Raw genomic sequence first — 16,744 nt, forward strand, 5'->3', positions numbered from 1 at the left:
GTGGCTGAATAAATTTTCCCCTAAATGTATGACTAAAATGGAGTTTATTTGATTTTTCTTATAACAAAAAGTAGAAAATATCATTTTTTCTCAAAATTTTCGGTCTTTTTCCATTTATATCGCAAAAAATAAAAATCGCAGAGGCAATAAAATACCATCAAAAGAAAGCTCTATTTGTGGGAAGAAAAGGACGCAAATTTCGTTTGGGTACAACATTGCATGACCGCGCAATTACCAGTTAAAGCAGTGCAGTGCGAAATTGTAAAAAGACCTCTGGTCCTTAGGCTGTTAATTGGTCCGGGGCTGATTTATTTATACACATTTTTAAAAATGCTCAGGTCCTAAACACCAATATTATTGTATTATTGTATTACTAATCAATGAGACCATCATTTTAAATAACTATAAACCAGTATGGATAAATATGGTCCATGCAACGTTATCTAATATAGAAAAGCCTGAGAAATAAAAACATAAATGCCCTAAATTATTGCAAACTTTGTCTCAACCCACTGTAGGGGTAATAACGTAAAGCAAATCCTAAATAATAACTTTTTAGATATCTTGTCTTCCTTCCTTTCTAATGTATTTTGATTAAATGTACCCAAGCATTGTTCAAATCAGAACTGATTGGGGGGCGTGGCCAAGAGCGGCATGTGAGCGGACGTGTCTCACAGAGCTCCCTGAGTACATCCTGGAAACGATCCTTCTCCCGGCCGAACCGGGGCTTGTGCCGGGCGCGGAACTGCTCCACCGCCTCCGGGAATCCTGCGGGAATCATCTGGTCTATTTGTCGGCTCCGGAGTCGCCATGCCGGCCCGTAAACCGCCGAGGGGAGACGAAGGCCCTGTGCTGGACATCCAAGATGGCGCCGCGTCATCACAGCGCGCACGAGGGGACAGCAAGGAGAAGGGTAAGGCGCTCCCTAAGACTCCTAAAGCCCAGGGGAAAGACATTTTATATTATGCCCAGAAGTTGAAAGGGGCGGAGAGGCCCCGGGCGGACGCAGAGCTGGACGCTACCCCCGCTGCTTTTCGGGTACAACAGACGGGGGAATCCTCTGAGCGGGCCCAGCAGGCTGAGGTGGAGCACCATGCCCCTGAGATGGAGGTATTGGAGGAGGGGGACACTGCGGAACAACCCACGCTAGCTGACATTTTGCGAGCGGTGCAGAAATGCACCGCCACGGTACAGACTCTGCAGGAACACTTTGGAAGCTTGAAGGAGGAGGTTGGGCTGATCAGGCATGATATGCAGAAAGTTAGAGAGCGCACAACGGCGGTGGAGGGCCGGATCAGCGAAGTGGAGGACAGAATGGTACCCATGGTCAGGGAATTACAGATCACGGCCAGGACCGTGAATGCTAATGAGCTTAAGCATGAGGACATTGAGAACCGCTTGAGAAGGAGTAATATCCGCATTGTTGGACTGCCAGAAAAAACGGAGGGCAGAGACCCTACTGACTTTGTGGAGAACTGGTTGGTAGAAGTTTTCGGCCGTGAGGCGTTTTCTCCTTTCTATTCAATTGAACGGGCTCATCGGGTCCCTCCTAGGCCCTTACCACCGGGCAATCCGCCCCGCACCATGCTGGCTAAGTTGCTTCATTATAAGGACAAGGAGATTATACTGCGTCTGGCCAGGGAGAAGAGGGGCGTTCAATACAACGGGGCAAGAGTCTCCTTTTACCCTGACTTTTCAGCGGAAGTTCAGAGGCGCAGAGCGAAATTTGGGGATGTGAAAAGGAGGCTGCAACGTTTGGGTGCCAAATACGCCATGCTATACCCCGCCAAGCTACGAGTGATTGCGGGGGGGCGGGCGCAATTCTTCGAGTCTGCTACAGAGGCCTCTGCGTGGCTTGAGGTGAATGAGCATCTCCTTCGCCAGGATGGAGGGAACGAGGAGGGGGCGGACTGATCCTGCGGCATCTTTGTTTATGGCCCGTGCTGGGAATTTTGTGGATTACAAACCAGTGACCCTCCTGTTTGAGGACTTTTGAAACTATTGATTGTTCTGTGGCTGGCAACATGATCGGTCGGGAGCCGTTTATACAGGACTGAGCACATGGAAGCGCTATCAATGTTATTGAAGAAGGTGCCTTCGCCGACGGAGCGCACTTTCGGTGCGGAACCACTGGCCGTGGTATGCCTGTTGCAACATGGACCGGTGAGGGGTTGTGTTTATACCCTTAGACTTTTTTTGCAGTTTTTTCAGTTTGTTTTTTTTCTTTCTAACATTATTCTCGCTCCTGCGGGGGGTGAGGGGTCATCACTACAGTATTATGGAAGAATCACACAGAAGAGTACACCGAGTCAAGCCCAGCAGACAGACTGCCGCATAGAATTTGGGTGGGGGAGTTGGGGTTTAGATGGTTTTTATCTCTGGGGATGTTGCCTGATTTTTGAATTTCTCCGGGACTGTATATTATGGTATTCCCACTATGGGGTTGGGGGAGGATCTGGGAGGTGTAAGAACCGGGTATGCCGAATGCAGTATAATATGTTTATGGAGGAAATATTCTGTATAGTTCATTTAGCTGATATGCCGGGATGACGTCTATTCCTATATTGTCCTGGAATGTGAGGGGCCTTGGGGACCCCCTAAAACGTACTATGGTTTCCACGGCCATTAGAAAACATCTGCCGGGTATTTGTGTGCTGCAGGAGACCCACCTGACTCCGGGAACGGTGTCGTGCCTGGGGTTTGCATGGGTGGGGTGGGCGCATCACTCCACCCACACCTCCTATTCAAGGGGGGTGAGTGTGCTGGTGCATCGTACCCTTGATTTTCAGCTGCTAGCTTTGGAGGTTGATCAGGAGGGGAAATATGTATTTTTGATGTGTAGAGTGTCACGATTGCAATTTATTCTTGCTGCGGTGTGTATGTACCCCCTCCGTTCAGTCCCCCGGTTCTTCGTGCCCTATTAACTTTTTTATTAGCTAACCCGGGGACCCCTATGGTATTGGTGGGCGATCTCAATGGTGTTCTGGACCTTGGCCTAGATAGACACCCTCCTCCTCCAGCGGGTGGGGGCATATATTCTACGGCCTTGGCAAGGTTCCTGGGGGAGGTGGGCTGGATGGACCCGTGGAGGCTCAGGAACCCGACCGAGCGGCAATTTTCATGCTTTTCCAAGACGCATTTTTCTTTGTCTAGGATTGACATGTGTTTGTGCTCGGCCGCAGCGTTCCAACATGTGGAAAGGGTACAGTATTTGACCAGAAGTATCTCTGATCATTCCCCCTTGTTAGTTCACATAACGGTTAACCCGGCTTCCACTTTACAGAGGGCCCCATGGAAACTTAATGCTTTTTGGTTGCACCTTCTTCCTCCCACTAACACTATTGAAGCAGACGTGGAGGCCTACTGGCAGAGACATGCTGAATATACGGATTCGAACGCTGCCTGGGACGCTTTTAAAGCCTTCCTACGGGGGCTGTTCATAACTGAGGTCAATGCCATTAAACATGCTACATCTGCCCAGAGGGATCAAGCTGACCAGTTGGTTAGACGGCTGGAGGCGGAGTATATTGCTGGCTCGGGGGGGACCACTCGGGAGGCTTGGGTAGCTGCACAGGATGCTATTAACAGAATGGATGCCTCCAAAGCGAACCAAAAGAGATTTTTTAATAGGCTGGCCTTTTTTGAGGAGGGGGAGCAGACGGGCAAGCTGCTGGCGACGTTGGTGCACTCTCAGCGGTCCTCCCCATCTATTGGGGCTGTGCGCGGCAGGTCGGGTAGGTTGGTTAATACTCCTGATTTGGTGATGAGCGAGTTGGTAGGCTTCTACTCTGAACTCTATGAGTCCAAGTTGACGCGTACTATGGATGAAGTTCGGGAATTTATACAGGGGATAGAGCTACCGTGTTTAGCGGATTCCCAGGTGGAATTTCTTGAGGAGCCTATTACAATGGAGGAGATGTTGTTGGCTGCCAACTCGTTCCCTAACTCTAAAGCCCCGGGGGATGATGGCATCCCGATAGAGGTGTATAAACAGTTTGGGGAAGTACTTTTGCCTCAACTGCTCCGTACCCTGAATTTGGCTAGGGAATCACACTGCCTTCCAGAGTCAATGAGAAGAGCCAGCATTGTGCTGCTTCTTAAGCCAGGGAAAGATCCGTTGGATCCCGGTTCGTATAGGCCGATCTCGCTGCTACAGAATGATATCAAGATCCTTGCTAAAGTGCTAGCTCGGAGATTGAACACGGTGATCGCCTCCCTCATTCATCCGGACCAATCGGGCTTTATACCCGAGCGGTCTACGGCAATTAACCTCCGCCGCTTGTTTCTTAATGTGCAGTCCCGTGCTGATAATGTGGGGGACAGGGCATTGTTGTCGCTCGACGCCCATAAGGCTTTTGATAGCATTGAATGGGGATACCTGTGGGCGACTCTCGAGAGATTCGGGTTTGGGCCTGGTTTTCTATCCTGGGTACAACTACTGTATAATTCGCCATCGGCGGTCATCAGGGAGGCGGGGAGGGTGTCAACTCCTTTTCCCTTATTCAGAGGGACCAGGCAGGGGTGCCCTCTGTCCCCTTTACTTTTTGCTCTCGCTATCGAGCCTATGGCAGTCCTGGTGAGAAGAAACCCCTTGATAACGGGTTTTAAATATGGGCAGTTGCATGAAAAACTGATGTTATACGCTGATGATGCTATGTTGTTACTGGGGGATACCTCTGGGTCTTTGGTTGAGGCTATGAGAGTTGTTCAGCACTTCGGGTCGTTCTCGGGTCTGGTGATTAATTGGACCAAATCACATCTTATGCTACTAGATGCCCCCTCCCCTCGGGATCCTACGCGGTATGATATCCCAGTCGCTGATAAATTTAAGTACTTGGGGATCTGGGTCACCCCGCGACCTTGTGACTATTTGTCACTGAACCTTTCCCCGTTGCTGAGTAGGATCAGAGATAAAGCGAAAGTTTGGGCTAAATTGAAAATGTCGCTGGTAGGCAGAGTGAACCTTATTAAAATGATTGTTATGCCACAATTACTGTATATCTTACATAACACTCCCATGGTGATCCCGCTTAAAATGTTTAGAATTATTAACTCCTTATTTAGGGCATTTATCTGGCTTAACAAACCTCCTAGGATACGTCTGGAGCAGCTTCAGAAACCCAAGGAGGCGGGGGGCCTGGCTCTGCCCAACCCGTGGCTTTATTATCTAGCGGCTCAATTACAGCATATTGCCCGTGCCGTGGTAAACGGCCGGGCAACAGGTGGGGGGTGGGGAACCCCGCCACCGCTCTTCTGACCCATGGTGCGGGCTCGGATGGGGTGGTGGCGGGTCTGGAAACCCTATCGTTCGCCAAGTCTAACAGGCTCTTTCCAACGTATGCCCTACTTCAAAAAATATGGAATAAAACACGTCAATTGCAGAATGTGGAGGGCTTTACGGAGTATAGCCCGATATGGCATAACCGGTACTATGGGGAGATGGTCGGTTTGACTTGTGCTGAACGTTGGAGGCGCTGCGGAGTGACTCTTATGTCTCAAATTTTTTCTGGGGGATCACTGCTCTCTTTTGCAGAACTGAGGGAAAGATATGGTGTCCCTCAGGGTATGTATTTTTACTACTTGCAATTGAGCCATGCTGTCACGGCCCAAGCTGGAAACAATCCCTGGAGGCAATCTCCCACCCCAATTTTTCGGTTTGTGACAGAAGTTACCAGTTTTAAAGGTTTTATATCCAGTTCCTATAACATGTTACTAAACGCATCTATGCCGGGTTTCCCTGCAAGGGTGATCGCCTCCTGGGAGAGGGATGTGGGAGTATTTGAGGAGGACCAATGGGTGGAAGCCTTACAGGCAATACAGGGTTGCTCATTGAATACGGCACAGCGCTTATCGCAACTATACATTGTTATGAGGGTGCACCGAACGCCGGGCAGACTGTATAGGATGGGGATTGGGGAGGGAGACCTTTGTTCCAGATGTGCCAGGGATAGGGGAGACCTCATACATTTACTTTGGCGTTGTCCCAAATTACATTTATATTGGTCGGGGGTCATCGATACTCTCAATGGGGCCTTCCAGGTGCGGATTCCACAGGATCCAAAGGTGTGCCTTTTGGGTGTGCTGGATGATCTCTCGCTGGAGGCGCCGGTTAGGGAGGCCCTGGGGAGAGCTCTTTTCCAGGCGCGCAAACTCATCCTTCAACACTGGAGAGCGAGTGACCCCCCGAGGTTGAAGGAATGGATAACTCAGATGGGGAACGTGTTAAGTATGGAAAAGTATATTTACCAACACCGAGGCCGAGCGGGACGCTTTGAGCGACTGTGGGGACCCTGGCTTGATACCCCCGGGGTTATCATCCCTGGAGCTGGTTATGGGACGGTTGCTTAGTTAGGGGGTATAGGGCAGGCCATACGAGGGTATGTGTTGTTGCGGGGGAGGGGGGGAGCAGGTAATAGGGCTGCGGCCCGTCTGGACAATCTTGACCTGTATCTGTGGTGTCATGATCGATTAGGGTGATATTTAATACCGCTTGCGGAATATGACTTTGCTATGTACAAGGTGTCTTTATGTGTATGCTGTTTGACTATGTATTCTCTGCTGCTTATGTGATGACCTGTGTGTGTATTTGTGTGTTAATAAAATCCGTTTTGATAAAAAAAAAAAAAAATCAGAACTGATTGTCTTCCAATACAAGTCAATAGAAATGCCAAAGCAACCAGGAGATCTGAAGCATCTCAAATCAAGCTGAATGCATTTAAAAGCATTTGCCTGTCTACCCAACCTCTTCTATTTTTTACCAAGACTCAGCATTGAAGTCAATATGTCTCCTCCTCACTAATACTTAAATTCTGCCTGCTTCCCCATAACCCTAAACTGCCTCATTGTCACTACAGGTGAGGGGATAGTTTAGGCTGGTAAAAGAAGGGTTTCCTAAAACCAAAAGATATCCAGATTGTCTGCATAAGAACATTACACAACCATATAAGATCCAAACATTCATTATTAGTAGCAGAATCAACTTAAAGCCAAAAGTATCGTTGACAAAGATGTAAAATTTAAAGTGTGCAGCTGGAATAAAATCTTTTCACTGAGTGGAGAAAAATGGATTCTCTGTCTGGTTTTTACTGCTATAAGGGGCTTATTCAGAAAGGGATTATAATTCCTTTCTCTAAAATTAGAAAAAATACTTAATTGTGATTGCTAACTGTTTGGGCATTTAATACGTGTTGCTTCTTTTGCATTTTATTGAGAGAATTGTCTCTATCATTTTATTTTGTGGTTGATTTGAGGTGAGTGGTCACTTTTAGCTACTGTCTCATCCAAAGCAAACATTTATTTTTTAACTTTGAGGCTTAGTACCCGGTATTAGTGCTGCATCAAACCGGGTAGCTAAGGGAAACGTAATATTTTGCTATCTAATATGGTTGGTAACCAGGCAAGCATAAAATGGATTAACAGTGGAAATAGCACAATTTAGCATACAAAGTGATTAGCAATAAGCACTGGGCACAAGATGAAATTTTGCATCTAGATCAGTATAAACAGTATTAAGACCACCTCAAACGCAGCAGTGAGCAATAGTAAGGTTTAATCTACCGAGTGCTTGAACTATACTGTCAAAGCACATTTTTTGGCATTGATGTTAGTCCTAGAGTGACTGGTTATGGGAACAAGGGAACAAAGTGGGCTTGCAGAATAATTATTACGGGAGGAGAAGTTCTTTGACAAATTCTTCTCCTGGCTAAGGTTGGTGCCCTAAGAGCTTTGATTCACTTAACAACAGTCCCAGTAGAACTGCATACAGTATAGGTACAGTATATGTATGGAATAGTCTTGACAGAGGTGCAAGGTAGATGTGGTTCAGATGTGGTAAAAGTTTGCCATAATGTGGTATAAGGTTGGTATAAATGCAGCTTAGGTTTGGAACAAGTGTAGTATAGTGTGCAGTATGGGTGCAGTATGGATTGGATATGCTTTATGTACTGGTTTCAGTGGCTCAGCCATGCTAGCAGTATTGGCAGTGGGGAAATAGCCCTCTCATTAGTCCCTATGATTTTGCTGCTACCTCTTGCTGTAGAAAGCTGGTCCCCTTAGTATTTCCCTAAAAGCCTCTGGTCATCAGCGGTGGGAAGCAGGTGGTGAGTGCACATCTCCCTGTGGCAGCGGTGCAGGTGCTGTGATGTGGGCAGTACAGTACTACCCCAGGTGTCTTCACTCTAAGGCTCAGGCTGGGATCACCACCGGTATGCTCTCCAGCTGGTGGGTGAAATATCCAGACAGATGTGCTCTCTCTATAATTCCCTCTTCACCAAAAGGAAGAACTCTCTTGGGAAGTTCAAAAAAAAAATACTCTCTCCATTTCTACTACTGCACAGTACATATTGGGATTTGTAGTTAAGGGAGTCCATTGTCCCCATTATATGGTTACCATCTCAAACTAAAACTCCCAGGATTCTCAGCGCTCAGCATAAAAAGTCTATGGGCTTGCTTGGCTTTAGCTCTTACCCTGCTGACTGAAGGAGAATGGTGCAGCATAACAAATGTTGGCTAGCAGGTTCTCAAATTTTCCGCCAACAAATGTTTGTCGGACTTTCCGATCATGTGTACGTAAAGTCCGTGGGACAAAAGTCCATGCATGCTTGTAAATCAAGTACGAGCCAGAGACATAACTTTGTATTGGAGATACCACGTAAATCTTGTACGTCACTGCGTTCGTAATTGTTGGCCAACATTTGTGTGACCGTGTGTATGCAAGACAAGTTGGAGCCAACATCCTTCGAACAAAAATCCACGGTTTTGTTTCAGAAAGCCCGATCATGTGTATGGGGCATTAAAGTCCAAAAGCAAAAATATTCACCAGTTAATGCGCTGACCTATGAGCCTTCAAGCCCAGCTGGAAACCTTTAATTCTTTAGTTAAATTAAATGAGCCTCATCAAACATTACAGCACTGCAGCTCTCCTATTGATACACTGGGTGAAAGACATATGTCAATACAAACAAGGAGAGGGCACATGTGAGCGTGATACAGTTTATTAAAACACATAATAAACGTAAAAAACACATAATAAGAACTGGCCCAGGCACATGCGCAGTTCTCAGTGCACACCAGAGCGTCTGTCGGGCAGCTTGTGTGTATCATCTGGCTACACCTGGCTTTGTAGAGGTTGGATGTCCTCGATAAATCTTACAGTCTCGTCTATATTACCCTCGCACATGTTCCTGGAAACAAGACTTATCGATAGTGGGTGCTTTAGTGACTACCTGCTGGTTACTGGAAACTTCACAGACAAATGCACATATTCACCAGCACACCAATGATTCTCAAATATTGATACATCTTACAGAGATCATCCAGGAGAAGGGAACAGGAATTACATGCCTGTGTATATACATCTATATGTGAGTTAAACCTTTGAGAGTTCTTATTTTGTGTTTTGATAAACTGTATCACACTAGGGCAGACGTGCACTCTCTCCTTGGGCCCTTGTTTGTTTAAAAAGCTTAAAGTGTGTGTTAAAGAATAATCTTTATTTGGCTTAGGCATTAGTGACATATTATCTAATAACATCTTGTTCTCTTTTGATTTCCTTATAAGATACATTTAAAGAAGGACTAATAATGGAGAAAATGGTTCATAATAAGTTGTTGTGCAGCCATTTGAGCCTGTTGCTGTAGCTCAGGGGTGCCCAACCAGTGGCCCAGGGAGCCCTCTGATGTGGCCCGCAACCTCCTGCTCTGGGATGGTGGATCAGCAAGCCCAGATGGCGGGTTTCCAACCCTCTATCTCAGACCATTAGTGTTGTGAATGAAGCCAGCGGTAGAGGAAGCAAGTGGCTGTGGAGCAGAGGCGCATAAGTGATTGCTTCCTGTATCACGCCGCCTCCTGTCACAGGTGGTGTGATACCAAATGCACTCTGCCTGAGACAGCAACAGTCGCCAATATCTGAATGGAAGACTGTTATTAAAGTTAAGTGTACAGTATCTCACAAAAGTGAGTACACCCCTCACATTTTTGTAAATGTTTTATTATTTCAGGTGACAACACTGAAGAAATGACACTTTGCTAAAGTAGTGAGTGTATAGCTTGTGTAACAGTGTAAATTTGCTGTCCCCTAAAAATAACGCAACACAGCCATTAATGTCTAAATTGCTGGCAACAAAAAAGAGTACACCCCTAAGTGAAAATGTCCAAATTGTGCCCGAAGTGTCAATATTTTGTGTGGTCACCATTATTTTCTAGCACTGCCTTAACCCTCTTGGGCATGGAGTTCGCCAGAGCTTCACAGATTACCACTGGAGTCCTCTTCCACTCCTCCATGACAAAATCACAGAGCTGGTGGATGTTAGAGACCTTGCGCTCCTCCAACTTCCAGTTGAGGATGCCCCACAGATGCTCAATAGAGTTTAGGTCTAGAGATATGTTTGGCCAGTCCATCCCCTTTGCCCTCAGCTTCTTTAGCAAGACAGTGGTCGTCCTGAAGGTGTATTTGGGGTTGCTATCATGTTGGCATAGTCTCTGAAGGGAGGGGATTGTGCTCTGCTTCAGTATGTCACAGTACATGATTGCATTTATGGTTCCGTCAATGAACTGTAGCTCATGCAGCCCCAGATTATGACACTCCCACCACCATGCTTGACTGTAGGCAAGGCACACTTGTCTTTGTACTCCTGACCTAGTTGCTGCCACACATGCTTGACACCATCTGAACCAAATACGATTATGTTCCAGTGATCCTTGTCCTTAGTGTACTTGTCTTCAGAAAACAGTTTGTGGACTTTCTTGTGCATCATCTTTAGAAGAGGCTTCCTTCTGGGATGAAAGCTATCCAGACCAATTTGATGCAGTTTGCGGCATATGGTCTGAGTACTGACAGGCTGACCCCCCCACATCTTCATCTTCTGCGGCAATTCTGGCAGCATTCATACATCTATTTCTGAAAGACAACCTCTGGATATGACACTGAAAATGTGCACTCAACTTCTTTGATTGACAATGGCGAGGCCTGTTCTGAGTGGAACCTGTCCTGTTAAACCGCTGTATGGTCTTGGCCACCATGCCACAGCTCAGTTTCAAGCTCTTGGCAATCTTCTTATAGCCTAGGCCAACTTTATGTAGAGCAACAATTCTTTTTTTAAGATCCTCAGAGAGTTCTTTGCCACGAGGTGCCATGTTGAACTTCCAGTGTCCAGTATGAGAGAGTGAGAGTGATAAAACTAAATTTAACACACCTTCTCCCCATTCACACCTGAGACATTTTAACACTAACGAGTCACGTGACACCGGAGAGGGAAAATGGCTAATTGTCCCCAATTTGGACATTTTCACTTAGGGGTGTACTCACTTTTGTTGACAGCAGTTTAGACATTAATGGCTGTGTGTTGAGTTATTTTGAGGGGACAGCAAATTTACACTGTTATACAACTGTACACTCATTACTTTACATTGTAGCAAAGTGCCATTTCTTCAGTGTTCTCACCTGAAAAGATATAATAAAATATTTACAAAAATGTTAGGGGATGTACTCACTTTTGTGAGATGCTGTATATATATGGACATATCTGTTCTGCAGTGGCTACTGGGTTACTTTCAAATTGATCCCCAGATGCAGTGTTAGACCCCTTTCACATGATCAGTCTGACCGAGATGGACCCTTCATTCACCTCCATGGAGTGGCAGATGTAAACAGACTTGTGTCCATTTACACTCACCTAACTCCAATTCAATCTGCTTAAAAAAAAAACAGAAGGGGATCCATCCCCTTCCGTCTGGGCGGATTGGAGGGCCCATAGAGTAGAGTGGGCTGTGTTCATGTCCGCTCTGAATATGAGGGGACATGGACCTGTCATCTGCCTATTCCACTCATTGTGGCTCGAGACTGGTTGTAAAGTCACTTAAGTTGCCCTTACTCTTCATAAAGTTGGGCACACGCTGTAGATCATTTTATTAAATTAATAACTTCAAGTATCTCTTCTGTACAAGGAGCATTGATAATATTTTGTTGGGAAGCAAAAAGTTTGGGGAGTAGGATATCCACCAAACAGGACATTCTGTGTGCCTCTCCCCCCAATACTTGCCTGAGCTCAATCTCGATCCAGCGATGTATACAAGAGCAGATGCTCTCCCAGATCTGTCCCTCCTCATTGGCTCAGACACAACAGCGAAAGCGATTGTCCCCCCTGCTATCAATCACAGCAAGTGAGGAGGGAGCGGGTGGGGTTGAGCCCCATTCGCAGAGAACGGAGCTTGGGAGGGAGCATGCACAAGGGGGGGGGGGTGCCCAGAGTGTTGGTGGGGGACCTGAGAAGAGGAGGATTAGTGCCACATGTATACAATAATCGAGCAACAGCTCCAGGATAAATACTGCTGTGACAGATGTGAGCAGATATGTGGAGGAATTCCTATGCACTACCATCTAAGAGACAGGAAAAGGTTTCAGCAGCTGCTCACATTGATACAATGTGTCCCCACATTAAATAAAAATAATAAAGCAGCACATCATTTTGAATTTACAGATGTGAGCAGGTTGCCCTTCTGGAAGCTCTGGAGAGCCCTAATTGCAATAGAGAATTGAAAGGACAATTTTGAAAGGTGGTTAATGGAGATGATCTGGAAGGTGGAGGGGTAAGTCATGAGGATCAGATAGTAAGATGGGTTATTGTATTGTATTGTATTGTATTGTATTGTATTGTATTGGACAGCAATCCCTGTGTTCAAGCATCCAAGCAAATTTGCCAGGGAGAAGATTGGGAGAAGATTTGAAGGTGGCAAACTCAGAGGTGGCAGCCCTAGATGTCACCTCAAACAGCTGGGAGAGCAGCCCATCTAGTAGAGGTGGTAGGAGTAATGCAGGAAGGTCTAGAGAGTTGGTGGTAATTGGGTATTTTATAATCAGAAGGACTAAAAGAATAATTTGTCACCAGAATAGTTTACTGTCTCTCAGGTGCCAGGGTTTGGCATATGGTGGACCCGGTTGATAAATTACTGGGAGGCTGGGCATGACCTAGCTGACTTGGTCCATGAAGACATGTACGTAGCTGTAGTACAACGTAAGCATAGGGCATACATGACAGGGTGCAAGGCTTACGCAGGGGAATGGTGAGAGATGGTAGGAGAGTAACAAGGCTTACCTGATTGAAGGATGGAGTAAGAGTGGGTGGAGTAGAGTTGATGGGAAGGCACGTGAGTGTAGGAAGGTCAGCAGTCTGGAGCAGCAGGTCAGGAAGAACGTTCAGGATCACCTCCCTAGTAGGGATGAGCCGAACACCCCCAGTTCGGTTCGCACCAGAACTTTCGAACGGACCCCCAATTCGTACGAACGTTAGAACCCCATTGAACTCTATGGAACTCGAACGTTCGAAATTAAAAGTGCTAATTTTAACTGCTAATATGCAAGATACTGTCCTAAAAAGGGTTTTAAAAGTTTTAAAGGGTTTTAAAAGTTTTAAAAACGGCTGTTTTGGCGGGAGCACTGATTTTAATTACGATTAAAGTGAAAAAAAGTGAAATATTCCTTTAAATATTGTGCCTGGGGGGTGTCTATAGTATGCCTGTGAAGTGCCACGTGTTTCCCGTGTTTAGAACAGTCCCTGCACAAAATGACATTTAACGGAAATAACGTCATTTAAAACTGCTTGCGGTTTTAATGTTATATCTGGTTCCTGCAATATGGTTGAAAATCATTGAGAAAAATGGCATGGGTAGCCCTCCCTGTCCATTACCAGCCCCGTTGGGTCTTGTACGAATATTAAGGGGAACCCCGTACCCATATTAAAAAAAGGAAATACGTGTGGCCCCCAGGTCCTATATACTCAGAACAGCAGTATACAGGTGGTGCAAACAAGACAGGGACTGTGTAGATTTGTTGTGTTAAGTTGAATCTGTTTGGTTGTGGTGCTGGTGCCACAACACTATAAGTCCTCACAGTTACTCTGGGTGGGCACAGGAACGGGCTCTCCTGTGAAATATTATATCAGGAATTGTAATTACATGTCCCTGTTAAACAGGGGCTGAAAAATTGGGCTGCTGGCACTGGTGCTGGTGCCGCGACACTGCAACCTCTCCCATATACTCTAGTTTTAGTGCAGGAATTAGCCCTGCTGCAAAGCATTGCATCAAAAATTGTAATTAAACGCCCCTGTTAAACAGGGGCAGAAAAATTGCGCCTTAGGCACTGGTGCTGGTGCCACGACACTGCAACCTCTCCCATATACTCTAGTTTTAGTGCAGGAATTAGCCCTGCTGCAAAGCATTGCATCAAAAATTTTAATTAAACGCCCCTGTTAAACAGGGGCAGAAAAATTGGGCTGATGGCATCACCCAGAACCAAAAATGTTCTTCCAACATATCAGCGGAAGAGGAAGAGGATAGACAATCAACATAACAGGACAGTCACTCAGCATCAGCATAGGCAGTCTTGAAGGGATGTGATATTTCAAAAAAAATTATTCGGTTACATCAGCTTCAGGTGCTTGGTAGCTGTGGGTGATCCAAGACTGATTCATCTTGATGAAGGTCAGTCGATCAACTGATTTGGTGGACAGGCGCACCCTGTGATCGGTAACAAAGCCACCAGCAGCACTGAAGGTGCGTTCCGAAAGAACGCTGGATGCAGGACAGGCCAGTAGCTCAATTGCATACTGTGCAAGCTCTGGCCAGTGATCCCTCCTCAAGACCCAGTAAGCCAGAGGATTTTCGGTGGGAAAGGTGTCCAATTCTGACCTTGCCCCTAGGTATTCCTGCACCATGTAAATCAGACGCTGGCGATGGTTGCTGGAACCGATCATACCTTGGGGCTGCGGACTAAAAAATTGTCTGAAAGCATCGGTCAGACGGCCACCTTCTCCACCGCTCCTTCTGACCGATGCCTCAGCAACACGTTGTCCAGGACCAGGAGTTTGTAACCTCCCAGTCTCTGGGAACGCGTTGCACAGACCTTTCTGCAAGGCCTCCCAGAGATGTCTCATCCTCTGCTCCCTCTAAGATAAGCAAGATAAGGTCGGCAACCTTACCCTTGTACCGTGGATCAAGGAGAGTGGCCAGCCAGTAATGGTCCCTCTCCTTGATCCGAAGAATATGAGGATCCTTCCGCAGGCTTTGCAGGATCAGGGAGGCCATGCAGTGTAGGTTAGCTGAGGCATTCGGTCCGGAGTCCTCTGGGTCACTAAGGACAACATGATCCGCAGCTACCTCCTCCCAGCCACGTACAAGTCCACGGGTTTCTTGGGACTGTAAATCATCCCTACAAGACTGCTGCTGCTGCTGAGTGCCAGCCTCCACCTCCATGCTGACACAATCATCCTCCTCCTCCTCCTCCTCCTCATCCTCTTCCTGTGTGATGGGTGGCACAGCAGGAACACTGTCTGGATTAAGGGGGCCTTGAGAGGCAAGGAAGCCCTCCTCTTCCTGCCTCTGTTCTGCCTCAAGTGCCCTGTCCATTATTCCACGCAGCGTATGCTCCAAGAGGTGGACAAGAGGTAAAGTGTCACTGATGCATGCACTGTCACTGCTCACCATCCTTGTGGCCTCCTCAAACGGTGACAGGACAGTGCATGCATCCCTGATCATGCCCCACTGGCGTGGTGAGAAAAAACTGAGCTCCCCTGACCCTGTCCTGGTGCCGTAGTCGCACAGGTACTCATTGATGGCCCTCTGCTGCGTGTGCAGCCGCTGCAGCATGGCCAACGTTGAGTTCCACGTTGTGGGCATGTCACATATAAGGCGGTTCTTGGGCAGGTTCAACTCTTTTTGGAGCTCAGCCAGCCGAGCACAGGCATTAAATGATCGGCGGAAATGCACGCAGACTTTCCTGGCCTGCTTCAGGACATCCTGTAAGCCCGGTTACCTGCCCAAGAACCGCTGAACCACCAGGTTAAGGACGTGAGCCACACAGGGCACATGGGTCAGTTGTCCCTGTCGGAGGGCGGAGAGGAGGTTGGTGCCATTGTCGCAAACCACCATTCCTGGCTTAAGCTGGCATGGCGTCAACCACCTCTCGGCCTGCCCCTGCAGAGCTGACAAAACATCCGCCCCAGTGTGGCTCCTGTTCCCCAAACAAACCAGCGCAAGCACGGCATAGCATCATTTTGCCTGCATACTTGCGTAGCCCCTGGAACGCCTACGGAGCACCGCTGGTTCTGAGGACAGAGCACTGGAAGAGGCCATGGAGGAAGAAGAAGAGGAGGGGGTGGAGGAGAGAGGTGTGTCACAGCCAATAGTAGCATTTTGGAGGCGTGGTGGCGGAACAACTTCCAACACTAATGCATCTTGTCCTGCATCCTTCCCAGCTGCCAGAAGAGTGACCCAATGGGCCGTGAAAGACAGGTAACGTCCCTGTCCATGCCTGCTGGACCATGAGTCAGCGGTAATATGCACCTTACCTCTGACCGCCCTGTCCAGCGAGGCAAGGACATTGCCTTCCACATGCTGGTAGAGAGCCGGAATCGCCTTCCGTGAGAAAAAGTGGCGTTTGGGGATCTGCCACTGAGGAACCGCACATTGTACAAACTCACGGAAGGGGGCCGAGTCTACCAACTGAAAAGGCAGCAGTTGAAGTGCTAGCAATTTAGGCAAGCTAGCATTCAACCGCTGGGCATGTGGATGGCTGGGAGTGAACTTCTTTCGCCGGTCCAGCAGCTGGGGCAGGGACATTTGCCTGCTATAATCGGACGTGGGTGTACTGCTAGCAGAGTGCCCGGAAGCACTTGGCTGTGACACACCTAATTGTACACCTACATTCCTCTCAGAGCAGGTTTCAGAGAGGACTGAAGGTCTAGTGGGGTTG

The sequence above is a fragment of the Lithobates pipiens genome, unplaced genomic scaffold (assembly GCF_037356315.1).
Source record: "Lithobates pipiens isolate NorthernLeopardFrog02 unplaced genomic scaffold, aLitPip1_a1.2 Scaffold_8, whole genome shotgun sequence".
NCBI lineage: Eukaryota > Metazoa > Chordata > Amphibia > Anura > Ranidae > Lithobates > Lithobates pipiens.